Source organism: Heliconius melpomene, chromosome 8 (assembly GCF_056956725.1).
Source record: "Heliconius melpomene rosina isolate 202511_hmr_F chromosome 8, ASM5695672v1, whole genome shotgun sequence".
In the NCBI taxonomy this organism is placed as follows: domain Eukaryota; kingdom Metazoa; phylum Arthropoda; class Insecta; order Lepidoptera; family Nymphalidae; genus Heliconius; species Heliconius melpomene.
Window position 1 is genome coordinate 7,291,775 of NC_140396.1, and position 25,644 is coordinate 7,317,418.

The 25,644-nt window shown below is 33.5% G+C and overlaps 1 protein-coding gene and 1 non-coding gene across 2 annotated transcripts in view; both read left to right on the forward strand.

Annotated features, from left to right (window-relative positions):
- The window catches only part of LOC146536945 (uncharacterized), a 183,654-nt gene that overhangs the window by 89,838 nt on the left and 68,172 nt on the right, over nt 1–25,644 (forward strand). The window lies entirely within an intron of this gene.
- TRNAV-GAC (transfer RNA valine (anticodon GAC)) lies at nt 10,241–10,311 on the forward strand. The gene has a single exon. It is a non-coding gene; the product is annotated as a tRNA-Val (tRNA).

Sequence of the window (25,644 nt, forward strand, 5' to 3'; positions counted from 1 at the left end):
GAACAGTGTTTTTACAATACGTTGTTATTTCGAATAAACCTTATAAAGATGTGAAGATTTCACTAATTTTGTTAGCGAATCTTTTTGCCCCTAAACACAAATGCAAACATTCTTTAGAAGAAACTCCACTAACTAAGATTTAAGAGGTAAACTTTTGTTTTCAACAAAGTTTCAAAGCAGGAAATGCTTACCTCAATTAATTGGCCAATTAAACGTGATGCCTTGTTGACCTGAAGACGGGTCGAAGGTAGGGAAGTAAGAGAAAGATTTTTACCATTAACTTCCTGGTAAAAATCCTTTTTTATGTAAATTAAGCTATTTTATCCATGAGGCGGAGCCGTGGCTCAGGTCATAAAGCTGCATGATTATAAACGCGACGACTGTGGGCTTGATTCCCTCTTGAAGGTATGAAATAATTAATATGTTCATTTATTAAATCTGGTGTTGAGACAAAACGCGGCGTTTAGTTCCGCTACATGTTAGGTGTTGAAACTCACTTTTGTTGCCACTATGCTTGTAGGTTAGGAAAGTCATTGCTCGATACCAGAGCGAAGAAATGGAAATCGAACCCACCGCTAATAACTTGTCGTTGTTGATTACAGTTACACACTTGAGCCCTACTCCATGAATAGCCTCACATTTATGTATCTCCCCAAGATCTCCCCATATTATATATTATACTAGCGGACGCGCGCAGCTTCGCTTGCTTATTACCTAAATATTTTTAAGAAACTAAATTCCAAATTTTATAAACATCGCTGGCGATTTAAAGATTTTTCCATACAAACTTTCAACCCCTTATTTGCACCCTTAGGGGAAGAATTCTAGAAAACGATGAAACACGTATTCAATTAAATACTTTAAAAAAATTAAATTTAAAATTTTATAAGAATCGGTGCCGATTTAATTTTTTTCCATACAAACTTTCACCCCTTTAGGGTTAAAATTTTTCAAAATCCCTTCTTAGTGGATGTCCAGATTAAGAAAGTAAACATCTGTAGAAATTTCATGTTTCTACGCACAGTGGTTACGGCTGTGCGTGCGTCTTACCTCAGTCAGTGAGGACAAGTTCTTTTATATATATAGACTAGCGGACGCGCGCAGCTTCGCTTGCGTATTTAGGGGTGAATTCTAATAACCCATGAAACATGTGTTCAATGAAATATTTTTAAGTGTCTAAATTTCAAATTTTATAAAAATCGGTGGCGATTTAAAGATTTTTCCATACAAACTTTCAACCCCTTATTATACCCTTATATACCCTTATTTGCACCCTTAGGGGGTGAATTCTAGAAAACCATGAAACATATGTTCAATTAAATATTTTTAAGAGTCTAAATATCAAATTTTATAAAAATCGGTGGCGATTTAAGAATTTTCCCATACAAACTTTCAACCCCTTATTTGCAGCCTTAGGGGGTGAATTCGAGAAAACCATGAAACATGTGTTTAATTATATACGTTTAAGAGTCTGAATTTCAAATTTTATAAAAATTGGTGACGATTTAAAAAAAGCCTATACAAACTTTCAACCCCTTATTTGCACCCTTAGGGGAAGAATTCTAGAAAACGATGAAACACGTGTTCAATTAAATACTTTTAAAAATCTAAATTTCAAATTTTATTAAAATCGGTGCCGATTTAATTTTTTTTCCATACAAACTTTGAACCACTATTTTACCCCTTTAGGGTTAAAATTTTTCAAAATCCCTTCTTAGTGGATGTTCAGATTACGAAAGTAAAGTTTTGTCCAAATTTCACGTTTCTACGCACAGCGGTTACGGCTGTGCGTGCGTCTTACCTCAGTCAGTGAGGACAAGTCCTTTTATATATATAGATTACATTGTATGTGCTATCTTCTATAGTTAAATTACGTAAAGAAAATTCATTGTAAATTTCTTCATTACAATATCAATGTCTCAATTAACAGGAGCATACTCTTTAATTATAAAATAGACTTATGAACCGGTTCCAATGAGAAGAGCTCGTAGTCCGGGCACTTCTCCAAGCTCTTTGTAAAACAAGAGACCTCTTCAAAATGCTTTAATACTCGCCTTCACTGCTTGCTAATATCGCCGTCTGTACAACTTATACAATATTAGCTTCCAGCTCGGGGCTTCGCCCGCTTGTTTATTTCCTCATTTTGACTAAAATTTGGCACAAGAAAATTCTCTAATTGTACAAATAAAAAATAATCTAATTGTACAAATAAAAAATTGAAAAAATCCGAAAAGTGAATATTTTGTTTGTAGTTAGTTTGTCGTAGAATAATTATGTTGGTACGGAAGTCTTGGTGGCGAGTCCGACTCGCACTTAACAGATTTTTATTCCAAGTTCCACTATCAAATACAGTTACGTTATTTTCATATAAAATATATATAAAACATTTTAACGACGAAACAAAAGGAAAACAAGACAATAATTGCATATTATACCATACGGTGGAAACTAACGACTTTAGCGTGAGTGCTTGTTATCTGCTACTATTTATTAGGAACTTCCTCTTGCGCCTTCAAGTTATGCTGCCACAAGACATAGCATAAACTTTACAACTTTGAATCTATTCACATAGCTTAAAGTTAAATTATAATAAAATTTATTTATGTGAAACTGTCAATAAATATTTCTTGAGAAAATAGCAAAAAATAAACTAATTCACCCTTTTATCGGCAAAACAGAGAAGAACGATAAAACCTTATGTTATGACTCTTCGATTTCCACTTCCTGACCAATTTTTGAGGAATTGCGAGTAGAATGGCAGAACTTAATTAACCACTTAACTCGCAATGCTTAAAAAAATCGATGTCGAATCGATGTGAAAAATGGGGAACGGAGTGACTTAACACTGGGTTCCCCGTGCCTACCCTGCTATATACGGGATTTATCTTAGTGAAATGGTCATTTAACTGCTATCATCATAATATTTAATGTAGAATGGGCTATAATGCCTCACTGCAAACACCTGTTTGTTTCCATATGAAAACAAACGGTGCAGTTCAAATTACACTTTATATTTGTAGAAGCATTTACACGTTTTGAATATTGCAATTTATGTATGTCACCAAGAAAACACCTGCATACATATGTATCCCGCACACGCTGTATCCCGCACAGAAGTCGCCCACCCCATAATTGTGTTGTGCCCACCCCTGAAATATTAAAAGCAAAAAAATAGTTAAAAAACCCTTTACTATTCTGATCTGTTCAAATTAAAGTCCAGACCCCCCTGGAAAATATGTCTAGATACGCCCATGAGTACAATAGGTTACTATATAATAATAGTATATAAGACAAATAATAAATTTCTATCTTATTTCTTAGTCCCAAATAAATATCCCTATCAATTAATATTGTTTTGCCATTTAAGGGAAACAGTATCCAGTTGAAGATAAATATACTCTCTTACAAGGTAAATATACTGTGAGAAATATCCGATTTTGATTTCCACAAATTCCACAGATAGGATTACACGAACACTTTAGTTAAGATTAATCTATTGTTTAGAGTAATGTCACTATATCTAATCCAAGTACGTAGTAAATGAACTATCTGAAGAAATCTTAAGAGAAATATACTTTTTCTAGGAAACGTTGTTAACGTTTGATTTGAACTCTCTCTCTTCTCTAGGAAACCGACCACTGATTTGACCACTAAGCCATACACATCTGAGAAATTTTGTTTGTCAAATTTAAATATATTTATTTTCTTAAAAAAATGTTTTTTTCCAAAATGTGAGACCACTTTAAGAATGCTCAGAAATTCTTAAGAAGTTGAGTGGAACAGAGTTTGATCCCCACTCTAACGAATAACTAATTAAATTATTTGTAATTTCCTTTCACATCCTCCTGCGCAAGGATGACTAGGCAGAGCGAACCTGCCAGACTAGTGTTCAGACACTCCGTTTCCATTAAGACATTTACGTTCCCTAATTTCCGTTAATTTGTGGAGGCGTAGAAATTAAAATATTAAATACATATTTCATTTCCCCGAGAGGGAATCGAACCCGCAACCGTCGCATTTAAGGTCGCACGCTTGTGCCTCTGGGTCTTGATGACCTCTAATAATATAAAAAAAAAATATTTCTGATTGCAAATACTATACAATTACTTAATTGCTTATTTACTTAAAGTTCCACACCAGTCTACTTCAGCTCTAATGTCAAACCACATTACGTCGAAGACACGTAATGAAAATGTGAGAAATAAAATAAAAAGGGAAAATTCAATGCAGCTCGAGCGATTTCCAATCTGCCATAAACTTCATTTAAGACCTCCGTAATAGGGTTCCCGGGAAAAATTTTCCGCACGATGCAGTTTACAAGGGTTACTAATAAACATTTTAGTTAAAAAATACAATTTTGGTCTTTTTTTCTAACATTTTTTTAAGAATAACATTCTCGATGTCCCTCGCTCTGGTAACAACATGAAGCGCGGCGTTTAGTTCCGCCATTTAATACGCCTCTAGAATTCGGCGGAGAGTGGGAAACGGAGAATCAGAATGAGAACGAAGTATCCTAACACTAGGTTTTCTTTATGTAAAAATAAAAAAACCTTGATGTCAAAAATGCAATCTTAAATATGCCAAAATTTCTTTGTTCTCCATTTTTATTTTTAGAAGCCTTTTACTAAGCCAACGTCTACGTTTATACAATATCATTAGGTATATCCCTTTATTTTCATTTATTTTCTTTTAACAACTTAATTTAAAGTTACATAACAATAAATAAAAAAAAGGATTTTAAAAGAAAACACAACATTATAATAACAACTTTGTATGACAAATGACATTATAATATATGTATTAGGTAGACTAACAGTAAATCTATCGACAGAGCTGGCACACCGTATTTCTCAAACTGAATTTGAATAACGTACACCAGAACAGCCACCGACCGCATGATACAATATCCTCAGCTCCACAGTGTATTGGGAAGTAATAGAATAGCAATTTAGAACAAGCTTTAATTAAAGTTGGTATGGCACTGATGAAGGCCACTTCCGTCGTTAGATTTTAGGTTATAAGTAACTGGTGATACTAAAGTGTTAGATGAACCCAAAACTATTATCCAAATCTGAATATCATTAAATAATTCAAATTGAATACAACCCAGTTACTCTCCATTCTCTTTATAAATTTAATGTAGCCAATGTACTATGAAACATTCAATGTAATGAATCTCTCCGCCTATTTATTCGCACGGAGCTCCCGGCGATGGCTTATAAATGAATGTAAACTTAAATTGCGACTACCATTGTTCGAGGACAAGCAAATTTACTCGTTGCAAATGAACGCCAAAGTAAGAGTTGGGTTGATATTTTTCTTATAAATATTTAGTGCTATAGCGTGAATGCAAGGTTTAATATAAGTTATTCTAAGTGATGGTGGGTAGGATGTAAGAATAGTTTTTTAGCTTCACGCACTATCCCGCAAATAGCAGGATTTCGCTCTGGTGTCGAAGCGAACTGCGGCGTTGAGTTTCGCCACTCAAAACGCAATCCCTCCAGAATTCGATGGAAAGAGGTAAGCGGAGAATCTTAATTAGGCTCCTTTCTGTCTAACCTGCTACATGTAGATGAAAAAAAATGTTTTAAATTGCTTGGTGAAGATAAAAAGATGCTTGCAAACATAAATGTTTCATCGGTTATAAAGTTTTTTTTTTTCAGCCTTTTGAAAAGATTTCCGTAAGATAAAAAAGCTATTATGCATATCTCAAAATTCGATTTTCTTTATGAGTTTTCATCATCTTCGAGTTCTTCATATGTTAATGGAAAATCAATGTAATATTTGTGTGTTATTGTTAGCAGATTGAATTTGTCGTATCTATTTATTGTAAATCATTAGAGTTAATTAGTTTTGTGTGACTTAGAAAAGAGGCCTGAAAATTTCTTATTAATTTCAGCTTGACACATCCATGTGATTTCGAAATTCGAAGAGACAAACAACAAAGTGATCCTATAAGAGTTCCGTTTTTTATCTTTTGAAGTACGGAACCCTAAAAACTAGTCAAATATAAAGTACTTCCGCTATATTACCAAGGGAGAAAAAAGCAATTCAAAACCACGATAAAAGATACTTAGATAGTTTCGGTTTGCCGATACAAATTGAGTACATAAGGATATTGAGCTTCTATTGACATTGAAATTGGAATAAAATAGATCTTTTCTACGTATTCGTTTGATCTTACCTAATAAAACGTTTTCGTGTGCAAAATAACAGGAAATATAATAAAACTTAAGTTTTACGTTGAGCATTAAATATAAAAGCTTACACTTTGCTAAAAAAACAAAAAAATCTTTTATAGAGGGAATCTAAGAACCTAGTAGGAATTAAGACAATCCATTACTATTAAAATGCTTTAGTTCCACAGTTTCCGTCAAATTTTGGATACATTGCCTGTCGAGTGGTACTTTTGCTTCATTACTATACCAAGGAAATGAAAATATGAAATATTTCACTTCCTCGAGTGGGAATCGAATCCACTTCCTGTCGTGTTTACACACGCTTATTCCCCTATACCACGATTGGCCTCTAAAAGCTTTTTAATATACAATAAATACTTTTAGATTAAACCTATATATTAGACAACTAACTAAAATTTGTCTATACTGAAATTGAACAAAAATTACAAAAATATTAATTTATCTCAATTTATTATAAGAAACTTAATATTCCGTAAAGTATTTTATGATAATGCAGACAAGTTTCTGTATTTTACAGCAAAACTGCATGGAAAGGCCGAATTTCTTTAAAACATGTAATGTAAGGAAGGGTCATGATAAAAGATTGGATGCACTGTGACAAACCGATAGCACGTAATGCGAATGGAAAATAGTTGGATTCTCGAGATTGAACTGGACTATTGGAACGGAACAGACTTCTTGGCGCCTGAAATATAAGCTCATATTGTATTAAGCTGCAAAATTGAATGGTAATGTCATTTTTGTACTATGCTCGCGTCTTTTGGAAATCTGATCTTAATATTTTTGTTTCAGCTTCGTAGGCAGTGAACTTAGTGTTATAACACTCCGTTCCCCATTTTCCGCCGAATGCTGGTGCATGTTGAGTGCCTCGGCACCAGTGGACCCAGATCCTGTCGCGTTTCTCGTTGGTCTCTAATATATCGTTGAAATTTAGAAAATTCCTAGATGTCCTTTTGCTCCATTATTTATTTATTAAACGTTATTCGTTATGTCTGACCGGAACCACGCTTTTACCGAAGAATTTTATTTATACCGATTTGAGCGTAATATCCGGCCGGCGCGGCGCTACTATCGCGAAAAAGATACAAAGTGCACTTTGGGGATGGAAATGGATTTCAAATTTATTTAACATTTTGAAAGCTGGTTGAATTTGTAAAGCGTAAAATAAAAATCTGATCTGGATGGTTTATTTTTTTTATCATCAAAGATGTCGTACGACAAGTATCTGATTCGTTGAAAAGAAGAATCTTGTGATGTTAAACATAATGTGAAAGATCTTCGTTGTTTTCTTTCGAATTTTGTGTATGGTAACATATAGACGTAGGCTATCGCTTCTGAAGCAATGGGATAGCATCATCATCATTCCACCAGCTTTTTGAGCCCACTGCTACTCATAAGCGTTCCCCAAAGATCTAATACGTCTGTCTGTAATCACGACAATTGTGAATTTCGCCACACAAAACGCAATCAGAAATCTAGGTTCCCAGGTTCCCTATACCTGCTCTGCTATGTGCGAAATACAGCGTATTTTAAAACGCTTTATGTAAAGAAAAAATATTTAAAATTCTAATTAAAAAACAGAACAATAAATTTAACTTTGCAATTTTAAAAACTTTCCCATAAACCATGGGATATGGGGGCCCATATGTTTATGTATTTTATTTTGGTAAATGACAAATCGTTTGATGTACATACATACATATATCTTGTTTGAAATATTACCTTTTGCATGGTATCTAGATGGCGCGTAACTCACTCTTGATTTAGAGGCATTGATTCGAGCCGATGTATGCTAATTTACTTTTTGTATATGAATTTCAAAAGTTTTACTTATAAACAATTTTTTTCATAATGTATGTAAATAAGAAAAACCGGATAAGTGCCAGACGGATTCGCGTTTCGATTTTTTTTCCTTTATTTGTATTGTATTGTAAGTTTTTACGTTGTGCCAAATTTCATAACTATATGTCCACGGGAAGTACCCTATTGACTTAGATTACGCGGTGAATTTCGTACAATGTTGTGTTGGAAATATCTCGCAGCTCCCAAATCGAATACCCACTTTTCGATGACTCTTGTTGCTAGAGCGAGGAAATGAAAACTATGCTTTAAAGATAAATAGGAGTCGAACCCACAATCCTTAACTTAGATAAATTCATAATTTAAGGTGCAAAAAAGCTGCCTAATTTAACGCTATTCAATACATTTGATTGCTTTTTACTCTTTCGATACAAAAGTACTAAAATATTCATTAAAAAAAAATATCAATATTTATTTATCTACGAATTAGAAATTATACATTTTATTTTCCACATTTTTTATAGTAAAATATTTCTTCTAATTTAAAATCTAAATATTTTACTGTATTATAGAACAGCAAAAACCTCATTACAAAATCAAAATCTTATTAGGCAAGACAAAAGGATGACAGTGTAGGACAAGTTTTAATTAAAGCCGGTACAGCGCTGCCAAGACTGCTCGTGTATTTCGTAACTTTCCTAATTTACGAATGTATGACCACTATTACTGAAAATGGGGGTTTTGGGGAGGAAAGAGAAGGATAGTATATTTTCAAGCTTTACGCTATTTTCCATTGTTAGCAGGGTAGGCACAGGGAACCTGGGAACCTCATTCGTCCGCGGGGGAATCGAACCCACAACCGTTCACGTAATGAAAGGCAATAAAATAATTTTATACTAGCCTTCTTTGCATTTATACATGTATTTCTAACTCACGTGTTCTCGTAATAAAAGGCGGGTTAAGTTAATTTAATTTTAACACCATATGCTTTTTATTATAGGTACCTTTTATTATAAAGAAGGCCGTCATAGCGCAGCGGCACAAGAGTGTAACTGTAACGCGACGGTTCTGGGTTTGATCCTTATTCGAAGAAGTAAAATATTCATTTGCCTTTACATTTCCATTTCTTCGCTCTGGTGTCAAGGCAAAGCGCGGTGTTGAGTTCTGTCACTCAACACGCAAAGCCTCCAGAATTCAGCAGAAAGTGGGGAACGGAGTGTCTTAAGTGTGGAGGTTCCCTCTGCCTACCCTGCTGTGTGCGGGATACAGCGTGAACTTTTTTTTATTTATTGCAAAAAGTACATTAGGTAATTACAGGGTGAGGAGCTCAGAGCAGAACCTGGAACTTGATATTCAAGTGTAGGTTTAAAGGGCCTCTCTAATTATTCATTACCTCTTACCTCCACTATCTCACTTCTTCTCTCTCCCGACACCACTCAAATGATTCTATTAATTTCGAGAACTTGCAATATTCTTGGCCCGAAATATCTGTTTACTTTAAAAACACCATCCTATATCTTATAAAACAAAGTTACTTTTCGTTCTGTCTGTTGTTTCTAACTCTTCTTCTTCTAAACCACCCAACGGATTTTAATGCGGTTTTCACCATTAGGTCGAGTTTTTTTCATAGAAGGTTTATATATAGTTTATTATTTGTACATTCTTATGTAATTTAACATAAATACGATAAAGGTGTATAAAGTCCTACCCGTTGAGACACTTTCGCATGCGCTGCTTTAATGGTAAGTACTACATGAAAAAAATGTAGTGGAGTATTGTTTCTCTTAATAAGATCTACAAAAAAGTCCGCGACGGCATATTCGTATCTTTTAAGAATAACGTGTAGTGATCATTTTTCTGTCTCAAAATAATAATTTCAATATATTTTTTATTGTGAGTTATATTTTTCCATAATGGTATTAATCCTTATCCTTTAATATACTTTATTAATTTTCTACGTTAAACGAAGATAAAATTTGCTTTTTACAATTAAAAACGCATTTAATTGTTGACACATCCCGCCGTTGACACATCAGCTGTATGTTACTCAAGTTTCACTTATCCCTTACTCTCAGCATATAAATAAGTATATTAGTTACGTTGGCCATTTAATGTAGACCAAAACTGTCTTTTACTGTTTTTCATTTTAATAAGTACTTTAGAAGTTGTTACAATATCAAAAAATCTACCGAAACGACTCGCCACTCGCCATGCGTTCGCCGCGCCCGCCTGCCTTACATGCGTCGGTGGTTCAGTGGTAGAATGCTCGCCAGACACGCGGGCGGCCCGGGTTCGATTCCCGGCCGATGCATTCTATTTAATTTTCCTCACAGGCAGTCACATAGTGCTTGCTTTTCATCAGGGAAAGAAAACCCTCTTCAGCATTAACCACAAGCTCAAAAAAAAAACCCGCCTGCCTTTATAGCAACGAAGATTTAGATGCGTTTGCACGTATTGGATAATTGGAGTTGAATGTATTATTTCAGCGCGATATATTTGGTTTCATATTTTTATAGTAGTAATTAGTAGGTAGGTTTTTATTTATAATTTTTTTCGTTTAAAAATAGTTATTTAACTAAAGTACTTGAAAAGATTAGTAGCACAGATTTAAAATTACGGTACCTACTAAAAAATCCTTGCTGTGTAAAACAATTGGAAAATCCTTATTGAAACTACGAAAATGCGGGTTGCATTAGGGTTTAATTAATTTTCACATTATCTTAAGCGTTTTGCAAACATACTTTATATGAATAATCCAGTAGTAAAAGCGGGCGAAGCCGCAAGAGGGTCGCTAGTTAGACTATATAATCTACGAATAAACAAAAATAAGAAAATCTATCATCAAAACTTAAAAGAAAGTATTCTTTTTACTTCTTTGTTACGTTGTTATTTATAAAATACGCTCTACAAAAATAAACCACCCGTCGAAATAACATTCGAGGAAACAAATTAGCAAAGTTTGTTACTTCTTCCTTCTGAATAAATTTCGCATTTATTTTCGCTTCGACTACCTCTAATGAATATCTCCTAAATTTCATTGATCATTGTTTAATTTTATAATGGGTAAATATTAATTGAAGCGAATGATTATTGATGAAGCTTTCATAGCTTCACGCTTTATCCCGCATTTAGCAGGTTAGGCCGAGGCTGTGCTCCGTATCGCAAGACTGTCTAATTTCCGACACACTTAGTCGTGTTACTAAAAGCGGGGTAATGAAAATAATTTATTTAAATTTGAATAAAAATAATTAATTACCTCGAGTGGAAATCGAACCCACAACAAACATGTTTATAATCAGATGCTGTTCCATTGCCTCACCACGGTTCGATGTCTATGTTATTTATTATATTTATTTTAACTTCAACGATAATATAGGAATCAAGATGAGGCATTACCCGTTGGATTTTTTTTTTCTTTTTCTATCTTTTGTCTTTTCATGGGCAGGGGATATCTTATTTATATTATAAATTAGGCTATTGAAAGACTATTATATTATAGCTACAATATCTATAAAAAAGTACTTTATTGCCAGAACCGAACTGAGGGTACACAGAAAAGACATTTAATTATCCAAACTGGAAAACGTTCATTTCAATGAAGATACTTGAATAAACTTCTAAATAACTGTAGTTAAAGGAGTAAAACTTTTGTTCCCAACAAAAGGAGCGCCGTTACTGAATTAATTGGTCAATAACAAAACATAATAAGAGATATTCGCGATAAAGCCGATGTAAATAAGACTCATTTAAATTAATTGAATAGGAAATATAGAAGCTGTCGGGGGAAGTTACTGGTTGAAAGGAAGTTATAAGCAATTTATAATTAGAAACTTTTATAAACTGTTGAACTTGAAATAAATAATAATATAATAGCCCAGTAGCCAGTCCATCTAAATTCCATTCCATAATCCTAGTTTAGATTTCCACATTTTCCATAGTTCCTATGCATTAACCGGCGACCATCTCTGGGCAATTACCTGTGGTTACCCAGAGATGGATCCCGGCTGATGCGTCACATTAAAACATTTGAATATTCTCTAAGGGGCCTCTACGTGTTGGACCTGTGTCCCCACGCAAGCCTTCCAAAGGACCGGGTTCTTTTGAACCCGTGAATCTTTAAAGAGAAACATAATAATAATATAATAATTAATATTCGGGGAAAAATCATCAATAAAAAATGTACCCAGCAATTTAATTTCAAAGAAAGTTTTCCAATTTTCAAATTGATATAAATATAGCTTGTCAGTTTGTATATACGTACAATCACTTATAAGAAATATGAATTCTATTGCGGTAATAACGCTTACTGTACTGCTATTTGCATTTACAAAGGAAAATTTCGAAATGTTTTTATGTATTTGTTTGTTAGACTGCATCTGAGAAGGTTCAGAGCTATATGAATTTATATTGAAATAAAGAAGAAATTGAAAAAAGAAAATATGTCGCATATATCTGAAGCTGGGTAGGCTGAAGGAACCTAGAGTAAAGACACTGAGTTCTCCAGGTACCGCACAAATGTCAAGACTTTCCGTGTTGAGTAGTGGAACTCAACGCCGTGAGCAAAATACTGGACACATATGACAAATACTTGGTAGCTGTCTTCTTGTATAAGGTCATTGTAAAATTAACTAAAATTATATAATTAGCATAAAGTACGGACCATGTGTCCCTAGCGAATGAAATAAATAATTAAAAAAGAACTAAGATCTGAGAAACAAAATTTTAGTTTTAAGCAGAACACAATGTATAATTTAGACGAAAAGCGGAGAACGGAGAATAGACATTAAGTTCTTTCTGCCTACCCTACGAGAAGAAAAGAAGAAAACAATTTAATAAAAAAACTTAAACAAACTACTTCCAAGATTACTAAAACAACGCAAAATCCTAACGAGATGTATGCAAAGTTTGTAACCAGGTCTTAGAGTCTAGTTAACTTGGTACTTACGGTGCCTGCATGTACTTCCCAAGTATTTTCTCTAGTAGATACTTCTATCAGTTAACCTTTTAAATTACTTCACGCTGTGTCATGTGTAGAGGAAACGAACTATGGCGGAGAAAATGTATATTACGTACATACAACCCATCTTAGACTGTGACTGTAAACGCGACTGGTTGTGGGTTCTATCCCCACTCGATGAAATGAAAGTTATTTAAATTTATATATCCATTTCTTCGCTTTGATTTCCAGGCAAAGCGCGGCGTTAAGTTCCGCCAATCAACACGCACGTGGGCTCAGAAATTAGGCGGATAGTTCTGTTCCTGGAGTGTCTTAACACTAGGTTCCCTCCGCCTACTCTGCTGTATACAGGATACAACGTGGAGCTGATTTGATTTGTTTTTTTTATTTTATTTTTCTGATTGGGTCTGGTAAGGATGCATAGAGCGGAGTTGGGTCCCGCCACTCAACACACCATGCCTCCAGAATTCGGCGGAAAATGGGGAACGGAAGTATATTAATGGGATCCCTCTGCCTATCCTGCTACACGCGGGTTTGAAGTGCCTACCCTGCTTGAAAAGCGTGAAGCTGTTTATTTTCAAATATAAATAATATCCTATATCTTATAAAACAAAGTCGCTTTTTGTGTCTGTCTGAACTTTCTAACTCTTCTTCTTCTAAACCACCCAACGGATTTGGATGCGGTCTTCACCATTAGGTCGAGTATTTCTCAGGGAAGGTTTATATATAGTTTATTATTTGTACATTCTTATGTAAATTAACATAAATACGATAAATGTGTATAAAGTCCTACCTGCTGAGACACTTTGGCGCATGCGCTGCTTTAATGGTAAATACTACATGAAAAAAATGTACTGGAGTGTTGTTCCTCTTAATAAGATCTACAAAAAAGTCAGCGATGGCATATTCGTATCTTTTAAGAATAACGTGTAGTGATCATATTTCTGTCTAAAAATAGTAATTTCAATATATTTTTTATTGTGAGGGATATTTTTCCATAATGGTATTAATCCTTATCCTTTAAAATACTTTATTAAATTTTTACGTAAAACGAAGATAAAATTTGCTTTTTAAACTATTTCGAAATTGCGAATAGGTTTAGAGAAAAACGCATTTATAAATTGACCATCACGCCGTTCACACACCAACTGCATCGAGTCAATTTTCACTTATCCCTTACTCTCAGCATATAAATAAGTATATTAGTTACGTTGGCCATTTAATGTAGATCAAAACTGTCTTTTCTGTTTTTCATTTTAATAAGTACTTTAGAAGTTGTTACAATATCAAAAAATCCTTGCTGCGAAACGCGCCTCGCGACGTTATGCTTATACAAGCGAGTCCGCCGCGCCCGCCTGCCTTACACGCATCGGTGGTTCAGTGGTAGAATGCTCGCCTGCCACGCGGGCAGCCCGGGTTCAATTCCCGGCCGATGCATTCTATTTAATTTTCGTTACAGGCAGCCACGTAGTGCTTGCTTTTCATCAGGGACAGAATACCCTCTTCAGCATTAACCACAAGCTCGAAAAAAAAAACCCGCCTGCCCTTATAGCAACGAAGATTTAGATGCGTTTGCACTAATTATATTGGATATAATAATTAATATATTGGATAACTCGAGTTGAATGTATTATTTAATATCATTTAACTATCTAAAAATAGTAATTTAAATATATTTTAATAAGTACTTGAAAAGATTAGTAGCACAGATTTAAAATTACTGTACCTACTAAAAAATCCCTGCTGTATAAAACAAATGGAAAATCCTTATTGAAACTACGAAAATGCGGGTTGCATTAGGGTTTAATTAATTTTCACATTATCTTAAGTGCTTTGCAAACATAGGTACTTTATATGAATAATCCAGTAGTAAAAGCGGGCGAAGCCGCAAGGGGGTCGCTAGTAGTTCATATAACATAGTTTGTTATATCATTATGAGTGCCTAGTTGAACCTAATTAGCGCTCGCAGCGGTATTTAATTAAATGCCTTACAGAAACCCGTGTAGTTTCCACGTGACATTCCGGCATGCCACCGACATGTTGAGAAATTTAATCATCTTCACGCTGAATCCCGCACACGACAGGGTAGGCAGAGGAAACCTAGTGTTATAACGATCCATTTACCATTTTCTGCCAAATTATGGAGCTGTTGAGTGGGGGAATTATGAAAATATGAAAATATGAAATACTTCCATTTTCTTGAATGGGAATCGAACCCACAACCAGTTTCATTTGGCCTTGTTACGTTGAGAAATTGTGAAACATAATTTAATAAAACATTTAACTCTTTCACATTACCCCCAAGAACGTTGTCTCGGGAATTACCAGAACGTCTTATAGCAATTTCGAAGTAAATTGTAGTACAATAATGAAATGGAAAATAGAATGGAATGGAATTTTCGTTTGTCTCGTTAGTCTACAGTTTTGTTATATTATTTCAGAAATGTAAAATTAGTGAATACACTGAATGTTAATCTGTTATGAGTGAGTTGAGAGTGATTGAACACTAAGACAACAGTTGTAAGTTCGATCCCAGTACGGGATTGATATGTGTGTGTGCTTCTATAATAAATCCGCAATAAATTACCGCACTAGATTGAGGAATTTTATATACCTTAATTAATTTTAAATTCCTCTGAGTGAGAATTGAACCTATTATCAAAGTGCTTAAAGCTGGATATTGTTGTATTGCACCAAAGTAAAAAAAAACCGGTTAAGTGCGAGTCGGACTCGCCCACTGAGGGTTCTGTACCAATTTCAGGATTGTTTTAAATTTGCTCTTATTTTATCCCTTTATTTATATTGTAAGTCTTGTTGGTCCACCGAAAGTACCCTATAGATTTTGGTCACGCTGCGAATTTCATACAAATTGCAGCAATATCGATGCATAACCGCTCGTATCTTTTGATTGCGTTGACTCAGACCATAGGCTTGAATATTTGATAATAAATTCAGCTTGATACCTCTACGCAATCTGGAGATAAATGGTCATAACAGACGGACAGACGGCCAGTGATAATATAAAGGTACCGTTGTTACCTTTTGAGGTACGGAACCCTAAAAATAATGAATATGCTAAAGCTCTCATCATAGGCCTAATTAAATACAAATACGTATTCGAGGAACTAATTATATCATTAATATTCATTTAATTGTCGGTGATTTCCAATGAAATCACAATTGGCCTTCAATTAATTTGAAGAAAAATAATGAATATTTTAGGGATTAATCTTTATGCAAATTGATTGAATCGAGTTGATTGTTTAAATGATAATTAACTGTTTAATTGAGCTATAAGTGTAGACATTATATATATTTGTGTTGATAGTAAGCTCATTTGCAAAATAAAAGGCTGGTGAGCACTAAACGCTACAGATTGTGGATTCCATTCCCACTCGAGGAAATTAAATATTTAATATTTAAATTCTTCGCTCTGGTGTCGAGGCGCGCCATACAATAAGCAATGCCTCCAGAACTTCTCCATTCGGCGGAAAGGGAAGAACAGATTGTCTCAACACTAGGGTTTCTCTTTGTACAGCTCTGATACAGCGTGAAACTGAAAAAGAAGAAGAAATGAAGAGAACTGCTCCTTAGTATCGTACAGATTCACCGTACTCGTCTCGTTGCAGGGATAGGATACTAAGCAAAACCTAGGACTGGCTTCTCCAGTTTCACATACACCTGGGTCGTAAGTTCTAGACGCTTTATATAATATATCTATTTTTAATCATAGTCTGACTTATTTTATCGATAAAAATTTGAACCTACATCCCTCTTAGATAGCAAGCTGAGTCACGATGAAAAATACAATACATCTATATATATAAAATCGAAAGGTCACTCACTCATCACGAAATCTCAGAAACTACATGTGCTAGGAATTTCAAATTTTGCATAGGAGTTACTTATAGGACTTAGGTGCTCGCTAAGACGGGAATTTGTAATATTCAACTTCTAAGGGGTTGTTTTTGGGGTTGAAAGTTTGTATGAAACTTCGTTACTACAAATGCTAGGAGTCTCAAATTTTACATGGACGTCGCTTATAGGACGTAGGTACTCATGGAAACAGAAATGAATAATAACGTAGTTCACGCAGGCGAATCCGCGGGCGGGCCGCTAGTTAAAACATATAGCGTGCATTGTAAATATAAATTAAAAATTATATATTGCACCTAATTGAAAAGATCTTTTCTTTTCCAACTGTCGGGAAAATGAACGATATCGTAAATTACAGCGGTCTTCCGTGTAATGAATACAATAAAATGTAAAGTGATTTAGTACAGTTAACAGCGATTTACCGAGCACTCGCTATGGAAAATATTACGGGTTATTCAATTTAAAGGTTATTTTAGGGTTTACCGTTTATGAGAATTGGAGAACTTGGCATAGAAATTATATTTCCTAGTTTCATATCTTTTATCTTTTTTTTTTACTTTAGATATGCTATAGAAGGAATAGCGGATTTTAAATGGTTTTTTTTTTTAAATAAGTACTAGCGACCCGCTCGCGGCTTCGCCCTCTTTAACTACTGAATTATTCATATAATGTATGCTTTGGCACTTAAGATATAAATTTTACTTATTATTGTTAAATTTTCAAGATACTTTAAATATTATTTGTGCAGTGCAATTTTTGTTTGTTTGTGCATATAAAAAAACGAAAAAAAACTATTTAACTAAAAAGAGACAAGAATATTCCAATCCAACTTAAAACGAAACAATCAAGCCAACAAATATTTCCTTTATAAATCGTCTATGCTCGGTATATTTCGCTAGTAAATATTTACGTCCAAACCACATTTACATTGAAGTCGGCAAGGCCAGGCAGACAATACTCCGGATGGCCTTAAATGGACCCATTCGAGGCAGTTGCTTTGACTGAAATTAGTCACATTTGCATGGTAGACTCGGTAGCGTCAAACGTTATCACTGGATAAAGCCTTTTATACACTGGGATTAGGGAATTGGGGAGTTTAGGCCCAATATTTGTTGGATATGATAAGCTCTTTTGATTAAGTTTTACAATTATATGAAAATTTAAATTTTAAATTTGATATTTAAATATATTACTTATGAATATAAATGCAAAAAATATAAATATATACGCAATGCTTCCAGAATTCGGCAGAAAGTAGGGAACGGAGTGTCTTAACAGTAGGTTCCCTCTTCCTATCCTGCTGTATGCGGGATACAGCGTGAAACTGATTTATTTTATTTTATAAATATAAATATTGGTAGCAATTTATAATATTATTGCAATTTGCTGACGTAACTTTGGGTTCTGCCATCCAATGCTACATACCTAGTAAAAATAATAAAATTAAAAAAATCTCATCATCATTTCAATATTATTTAAAATAATAAAAAAATGATGTAATTGATATTTGTTGGATCTTAAATTAAGAATAGTTCCAATGCTAAACTTAATTGAGCTTGTAAAAATCATTGAACATCTGCATTATATAAAGATATTTAAATTCGACACAATTCATATAGATTAATTATTAAACTTGATTGACCTTCAAGTTACAGTATCAATGATAGTGGAGGAAGATCATGTAAAAATAATGAGGAACATACTTGAAGGAGAGCAAGTAGATAAGCACAGGTTGATGATAATAGACGATCCTGCTAACCCCTGCCTACTCCTCGCTTGGATAAAACATGTAACTAAAATAATAATAATAAAATATTCCCTTAATCTTTTCTGCTCTTTTTTAATTAACTAAGAATATTATGTTTAAAGTCAAGACGTCTTAACTAACAAGCGGCGTGGAGATAGCGGGAATGGGGTCAAATGTAATTTTGAAACGCGGAAACAAACATGTAGCCTTACTTTGATAACGACACTTGGAAATCTCGTCCTTGCTTAAAATATATTCTTGAAATGTATAGAAATTAAATGTGAAAACTTATACTGATTATTTAATAATTATGACTTACTTTTGTTTGGTTATTTTGTAGTATTAAAGTTTAAAAATTAAATTATTGTTATTGTAAAATATTTTTGTTAATATTTATATAGTAAAGTGTAGTATAGGTAGAGCGGAAAGGAGTGTCTTAAACACTCCTTTCCGCACTACCGACTAGGCTCTCTGGTTGCTGGCTTCGCGGGGTCAATACGACAATCTCTGCGTACCTCTTTCACCTCGTCCACTGTCGTCAACCTCTTCACTGATGCCCCTTGGAGAATGAAGTTACATTAAGCTTCATTTTTTAGATTAGATTATATAAGTAAAGTTTCAACATTTAGCAAGTTAAGTTTAATGAACTATTACATAACCTACGGTTTAGATGTAATTCAGAAATTTTTTTGAAATTTCCAGAGCGAGGAAATTAAAATATTAAATATTTCTTTACTCGAGTGGGAAGTGAACCCACAACCTGTCGCGTTTATTGTAGCTAGCTTGTACGCGCCACGACTGGCCTCTGAACTTTAGTTATGTTATGCAACTTATTATATTTAATATGTTGTTCCTTTTTGTTTAAAAAATTATGTCTGTTGGCATCATGCTGTGTTATTTAAGTTTAAGTTTAAGTTATTTAAGTTTATTAGTTATTTAAGTTCAAGTTATTTAAGTTCAAAATGTAATATTTTTTTACAGAAATATAATAAAGTATATAAACATATGATATTCATATCTCTATTAATTATAATAATTTGTTTCAGGTACGAATTAACCAACTAAGATTTCTTTAAAGAACTTTGGTGAGTTAGTCTAAGTATTCTTTTACATTTTTAAAGTGTTGTTCCACACATAGGAAAGGACAATTTGAGACTTTTTGAGACAACTTTTGAGAAAACATATAGAACTATGAACCCGTGAATCTTGGAAACTGTCAAAGCGCTCTTACCAACTAAGCCATACGTTCTCATCGGGCTACGTCGAAATTATTATAAGCTTTGTTACAACATAATATAGGGAGATTGTTACAAATTTCCACTAGCAAAGCAATTATTGCTTAGAATTCGCATATATCATATTATATTCCTTTGAGGCCATCATGGTGCAGTGGCATAGCTACAGACCGCAATGATTGTGGATTCGATTTTCATTCATAGAAATTATTTTTACCATTTCCCGATTTTGATAGATAAAATGTGGCATCCAGTTCCATCATTCAACAGGCAGTGTATCAAATTGGAATGAAAAGTGGAGAACAAAGTGTCTTAACTCTGGTTTCTATTTCGTTTTCCTTTTTATGTAGGATAAAACGGAAAAATGACAGAAAACATGTTTTTTTTATTCTCAATGCTTGTAAAGTTTAAATTCGTCTATTTCAACCGGCAAGCCTAAGAGCTCAACGCGAGCATGAAATATGGCACATTTATGAGACCAGCTTACTACTGTGACGTCTAGCTGGTTCCGTCGGTTATTATGGTTTTATTCAAAAGCCACGTTAGTTTTTTAATGGATTTCACAGAGTTATGTAAAAAATATGAGTTTGTTTTTACATTTTTTTCTGTAGATGTAAATTATAATAGAATAATTATTGTATGATTTTCTTAAGAAATATGGTTCATATTGCATATATTTATATTTAAATATACATTTTATAATATATCACTTCAAAACATACATAATATGACCATCGTGGTGCAGTGGGATAGCATCTGACTATAACAAAATGATTGTGGTTGTGGATACGACCCCAGAAACAAACAGAATTATTTTATTTAGCTTTTTCTACAAATTGTTTCTGTAAAACAAATTCAACACTCAAGACATAATGTCTCGAATTCCATCAAAAGTGGAGAACGGAGTATCTGATACTAGGTTCTCTCTGCCTACACTCATATGCAAGATTAATTGTAAATTACTTAAAAAAAATATAGAGGCCGTCCTGGTACAGCGGGACATTAGGTCGACCATTCATGCGACGGTTGCAGAATCAATCCCCACGCATAGCAATAAAAATATTTATTACTTTCATTTCCTCGCTCTGGTAGCAAGACAAAGCGCGGCGTCGAGTTCCTCCGACTTGAGATTCGAAAACGGAAGTGTTTTAATGGGAACGGAGTCTCTTAACACCACGATAGGTTCCTAGTTCCCTCTGCCTAAACTTCTGTGCGCGAGATACAACGTATAGCTAAAAAAAAGAATATTTGAAAGAAAATTAAAATACTTATCCCAAAATTATATTGTCAATGACAAATTGCAGTTCTAATTAACAGAGTAGAAAACACAGTTCAATCTGCTGGAACCTAAGTAGCCATTGAGGTGGATGAATAATGAGGATTTTATTTTACTTCCGACCCCACTCGTTACCGTTCACTTTTTTCTGGTCTTTCCGTGTCAACTAATAATAACTAATGAATTGTTCGTTGAAGGAAAATGTTTGTTTTTTTTTGTTATTTTCTCTAAGTTAGCGTTGTATATATATTATATATAAATATATTATGTATTAATTATTTGTGAAAACTTTAAATAAAAATAGATAAATAAATCAAGGTAGGCAGAGGGTATCTAACGACTCCTTTGCCCATTTTCCACCGCATTCAGCAAAGAAATGAAAATATACCAATCGTGTTTATAGTCACACACAGAAGCAGCTATGTTCTTGCGATTTGCACCATGTGTGTTATTATCAAATATTTTCATAGCAATATATTTTATTTGTAAGTAAATATTTTCAGGACTCAATTCAGTCCCAAAGCTTTACTCAGAGGATCACTTAGGATATATTACCCTGATTGCGGTCCACTCTCATAAATTTCGAGTTTTTACTGACTTCCTTATACCAGGGGGTGATAAATAGTCTCTTGTAGGCGGAAGCCTTGTTAACTTATTAACTTAGCAGTCGTAGATGTAAAGAGCGAAATTTTTGTGATAGAAAAAAAATATTTTTTTTTTAAGTTACAAGTATTATTATTAAATATGTATGAAATTGGCTCGCTTCGCTCATTACAATTTTTATCGAACCCACAACCGTCGTTATTCACTGCCGCACGCTGTACTTATGCGCCATAACGACAAGTATTGGTTTTTAATATTATATCTAAACTAAATCAATTAAAATTATAACTTACGTTTAATTAAAATTTTAATTAACGATATTAAATATAATATCGTATTTTGTAATTAAAGTTCTAATGAAAATGTGTTCGCTTTTAAAATTGTATTACGGGAGGAGAGAAACCAGCAAAATGTCCCATTTTTTATATAAGATTCTAAATAGGCATTCATGGAATGAAGTGTAAAGAATTTGATACGTAAGCCTTATTGGGTAAAAAAATTGAGCTGCCTGAGTACCTTATCTCATATCTTTGTAATAAGAAGAGTATACTTTTCTCTAACAGCGGCAAATTTATTTAAGGATTTAAAAAATGTATATATATAAGATTATTTAATATATTCATACTTTAAGGGTCGATATTATATGATCTCTGCTATATCATATCTTTTATTTGGTGCAACAATGACGCAATTGCACTTTCTTTGTTGGTCTTCGTCACACAAACGTTATTAAAGGCCAGGAATGAAATGATTTCTTATATATTTTCTATGTACAGACACGGATCCTTACGATTTTATTATAAGTGGATATTTCAAACACAAAGTTTGAAACACTTTCATTTTCCTAAGCAAAGGAGAAATAATCCTTTTATTCATACATAACCGTTAAAAATATACAATTCTTTTAAGTATCTTTTTCGATAAAATAAACATGAACCAACGTAAAATTTGCAACAGCCACACGTCTGTCTACAATAAGCGTATATAAAAGGAAAATATAAGAGGACTTACCAAAAACATCGAAAACGTCTTACTGTATGAGATTCCTCGGGAACCTTGCATTCAGCTGATTTATTCATCCTTCTTACATGACTCTCGTAAAAATGGTTATTTTGCGGCCCTTTTCGCTCTATAAAATATTACTAGACACCGTATTGGGCTGTCTTTACTTATGTTATTGTTATTTCAATAAAAATATATAATAAATACTTTAATTTGAATACAATAATGGGAATAGGACACGTGGTGGTGCCAGGGAAACCATGTGGAATGCAATATTTTGTTAAAAAAAAGCCGGGAAGTGCGAGTTGGACTCCCGCCGAGGTTCCTATTCCAATTTGAGGATTTTAGATCAACGGGAAGTACAAGTTATTGTTGACAAACTTAAGCTTGCACTCATTTTGTATGAAATGAACTATAAATATAAGTTTGTAATTATTGTTTTCTATGAAATATCTATTAATTTTCAGTTCTTAGTTATTGTTTTAGTTTTCATTATTTGTATTGTACGTTCTCACTTCGTGCCTTTTAAAGGCGAATTACGAATTCAGCTTGATACCTCTACGCGATCTCGAGATAAATTGTCTTAACAAACGGACGAATACAAAGGTCCTATAAGGATTCCGTTTTTACCCTCTAAAATACGGAACCCTAAAAAATACATATAAATATGAAACTGATATAAAATATTCACAATAAAATGAAACAATCTTTTAACAAAATGGAAAAAAGGCAGTTTGTTAAACGATACATAAAATTATATATATATTTTATTCATTTTACATACTTTTATATTAAATGAAAGTAAAATTTCACATATAAAATTGTATTACAATGACAAACAAAAGTAATGAACGGTATCTTAACAACCCTTGGCATCATTTCAATGACGTCACATTTTTATTTCAAACAACCCCCGAGTTATTTAGTAGAATACATTTTAATTGGACTGTAATATAAATGTATGGAATGAAATAAGATATTTTTATTTTTTACGTAGTGTTTTGAGAAGTCTGACTGTAATTACGATGATTGTGGGTTCGATTCCCACTCGGTGGAATATTTTTAGACAATCGATAGGCCTGATAGCCTTAGTAGTATTCGATAGGTTTAGTCTCGAATTCGATAGGAATGTGGAGAACGCAGTGTCTCTTCATTAAGTTCACCGTGCCTAACCTGCTGAGCAGAAAAAATGTGAAGCTTGTTTTTTTAATTTTTAGATATTGCTTTATTTTAAGAGGAAATTCAACTTACCCATGCTATTAATTTAAAACTTTTTATTAGTTTTTTTTTATTATCAAATATTCATATAGCACCTTGACCCCAAACCCCGGTTAAGATATAATGGATTCCATGACCATCGTTGTGGAACGTTTTAAAAAGAACAAAAAAATCAATAAATTGTATATGCATACGTATATTATACATTAAAGATTTACTTCTGGATCCCACAATAAATCATACCCACAAAAGCAACTAAAGTAACGCACGAACAACGCACTTAACGTCCACGTCACCCAAACCATTAGTTGGGGACAAAGTTAGAACGACACTCTGCAGTAATTGTTATACAGTTTTAGTATGTTTTCTCAATAATATATATAATACTACAATATTTGTATTTTTTTTTTTTAGGGAAGTGAGGAGGGAATTTAAACGTGATAGGTTCATTATTTCATATCCTGGCTCTGATAACGAGGAAGAACCAGCCAGCCGCCACTCAACACGCAATGCCTTTAGAATTTTGCAAAGTGTTTCAATGGGAGCGGAGTATTTTGTCACTAGGTTCCCAGGTTCTCGCTGCTTACACTGCTAAGGAATGTTTCATTGTACAGGAAATCTTAGTGGGTTCAATCCTAGTCTGGAAAATGTCGTTTTATACATTTTTCCAACTGAATTGGATCCCACATTTAACGAGTATCAAACAAAAACATTACGTACACGGACTACGACAACTATGTTAAAATAAAAAATATAATTAAATTAAAAGTATCTCGCTATTTCCATCGACGTAATATACAAATATAGTATCGGCAACTAAAAAAACCTTTAAAAAGTTTACGATGCGGACATGACAACGTTGTTTCCCCACGGCCTACAAGTTGCTTCTGGCAACATTATACGCCCGAAAGTATAGACTTTTGCGGCCAACACCCCATTCTGAGGGTAACTTTTTTAATGAATATCCCGAAGATATTAAAAATTGCAAAGTACTATAACCGTAAACAAAAAATTATAAAAAGTCCGCGTGTTATGGTTCCCGGGTTATTTCCTTATTAAGGACATACAGACAAGTTTTATATTTTGTTTTAATTTTTAATGTTGAACTGTTTTTTAACCGACTTCTGTAAGAAAAGGAGGTTATCAATTCGACTGTATTTTTTATTTTTTTTTATTTTTTATTTTTATGTTTGTTACCTCATAACTTTTAACTGGGTGGACCGATTTTGATATTTTTTTTTTTATTTGAAAGGTATAGCTTCCCGAATGGTCCCATTTTTTTTTGGTCCATGTCTGATAATGGTATCCATGAGAAAATCACATAAGTCTTAAATTTGCATTATGCATGTGCGCGACTAATAGCCGAATAACTCAATGTCGCGCCAACCGATTTTGATGATTCTTTTTTTATTTGAAAGGATACACTTCAAGGATAATTTGGTGAAAGTTTGGTTAGGTTTCGATTATGGAATCCGGAGAAAATTGAGAAAGTTTGTTTTTTTTGGTCAAAAATTAATTATACTGTAATAGTTACAAGCAAAAACTTTTTAAATTGATGTCAGGAGTGAGATTCCTGATCGTTGCATTTCTTTTCAACCAATCTCAAAAAAGAGGATGTTCTCATTTTCAACCAACTTCAAAAAAGGGAGATTCCGAATTTACCCGAATACTTTTTATGTTTGTTCTTGTCAATATACCAAAATGTAACTTTGCACAAAAATAATAGCTAA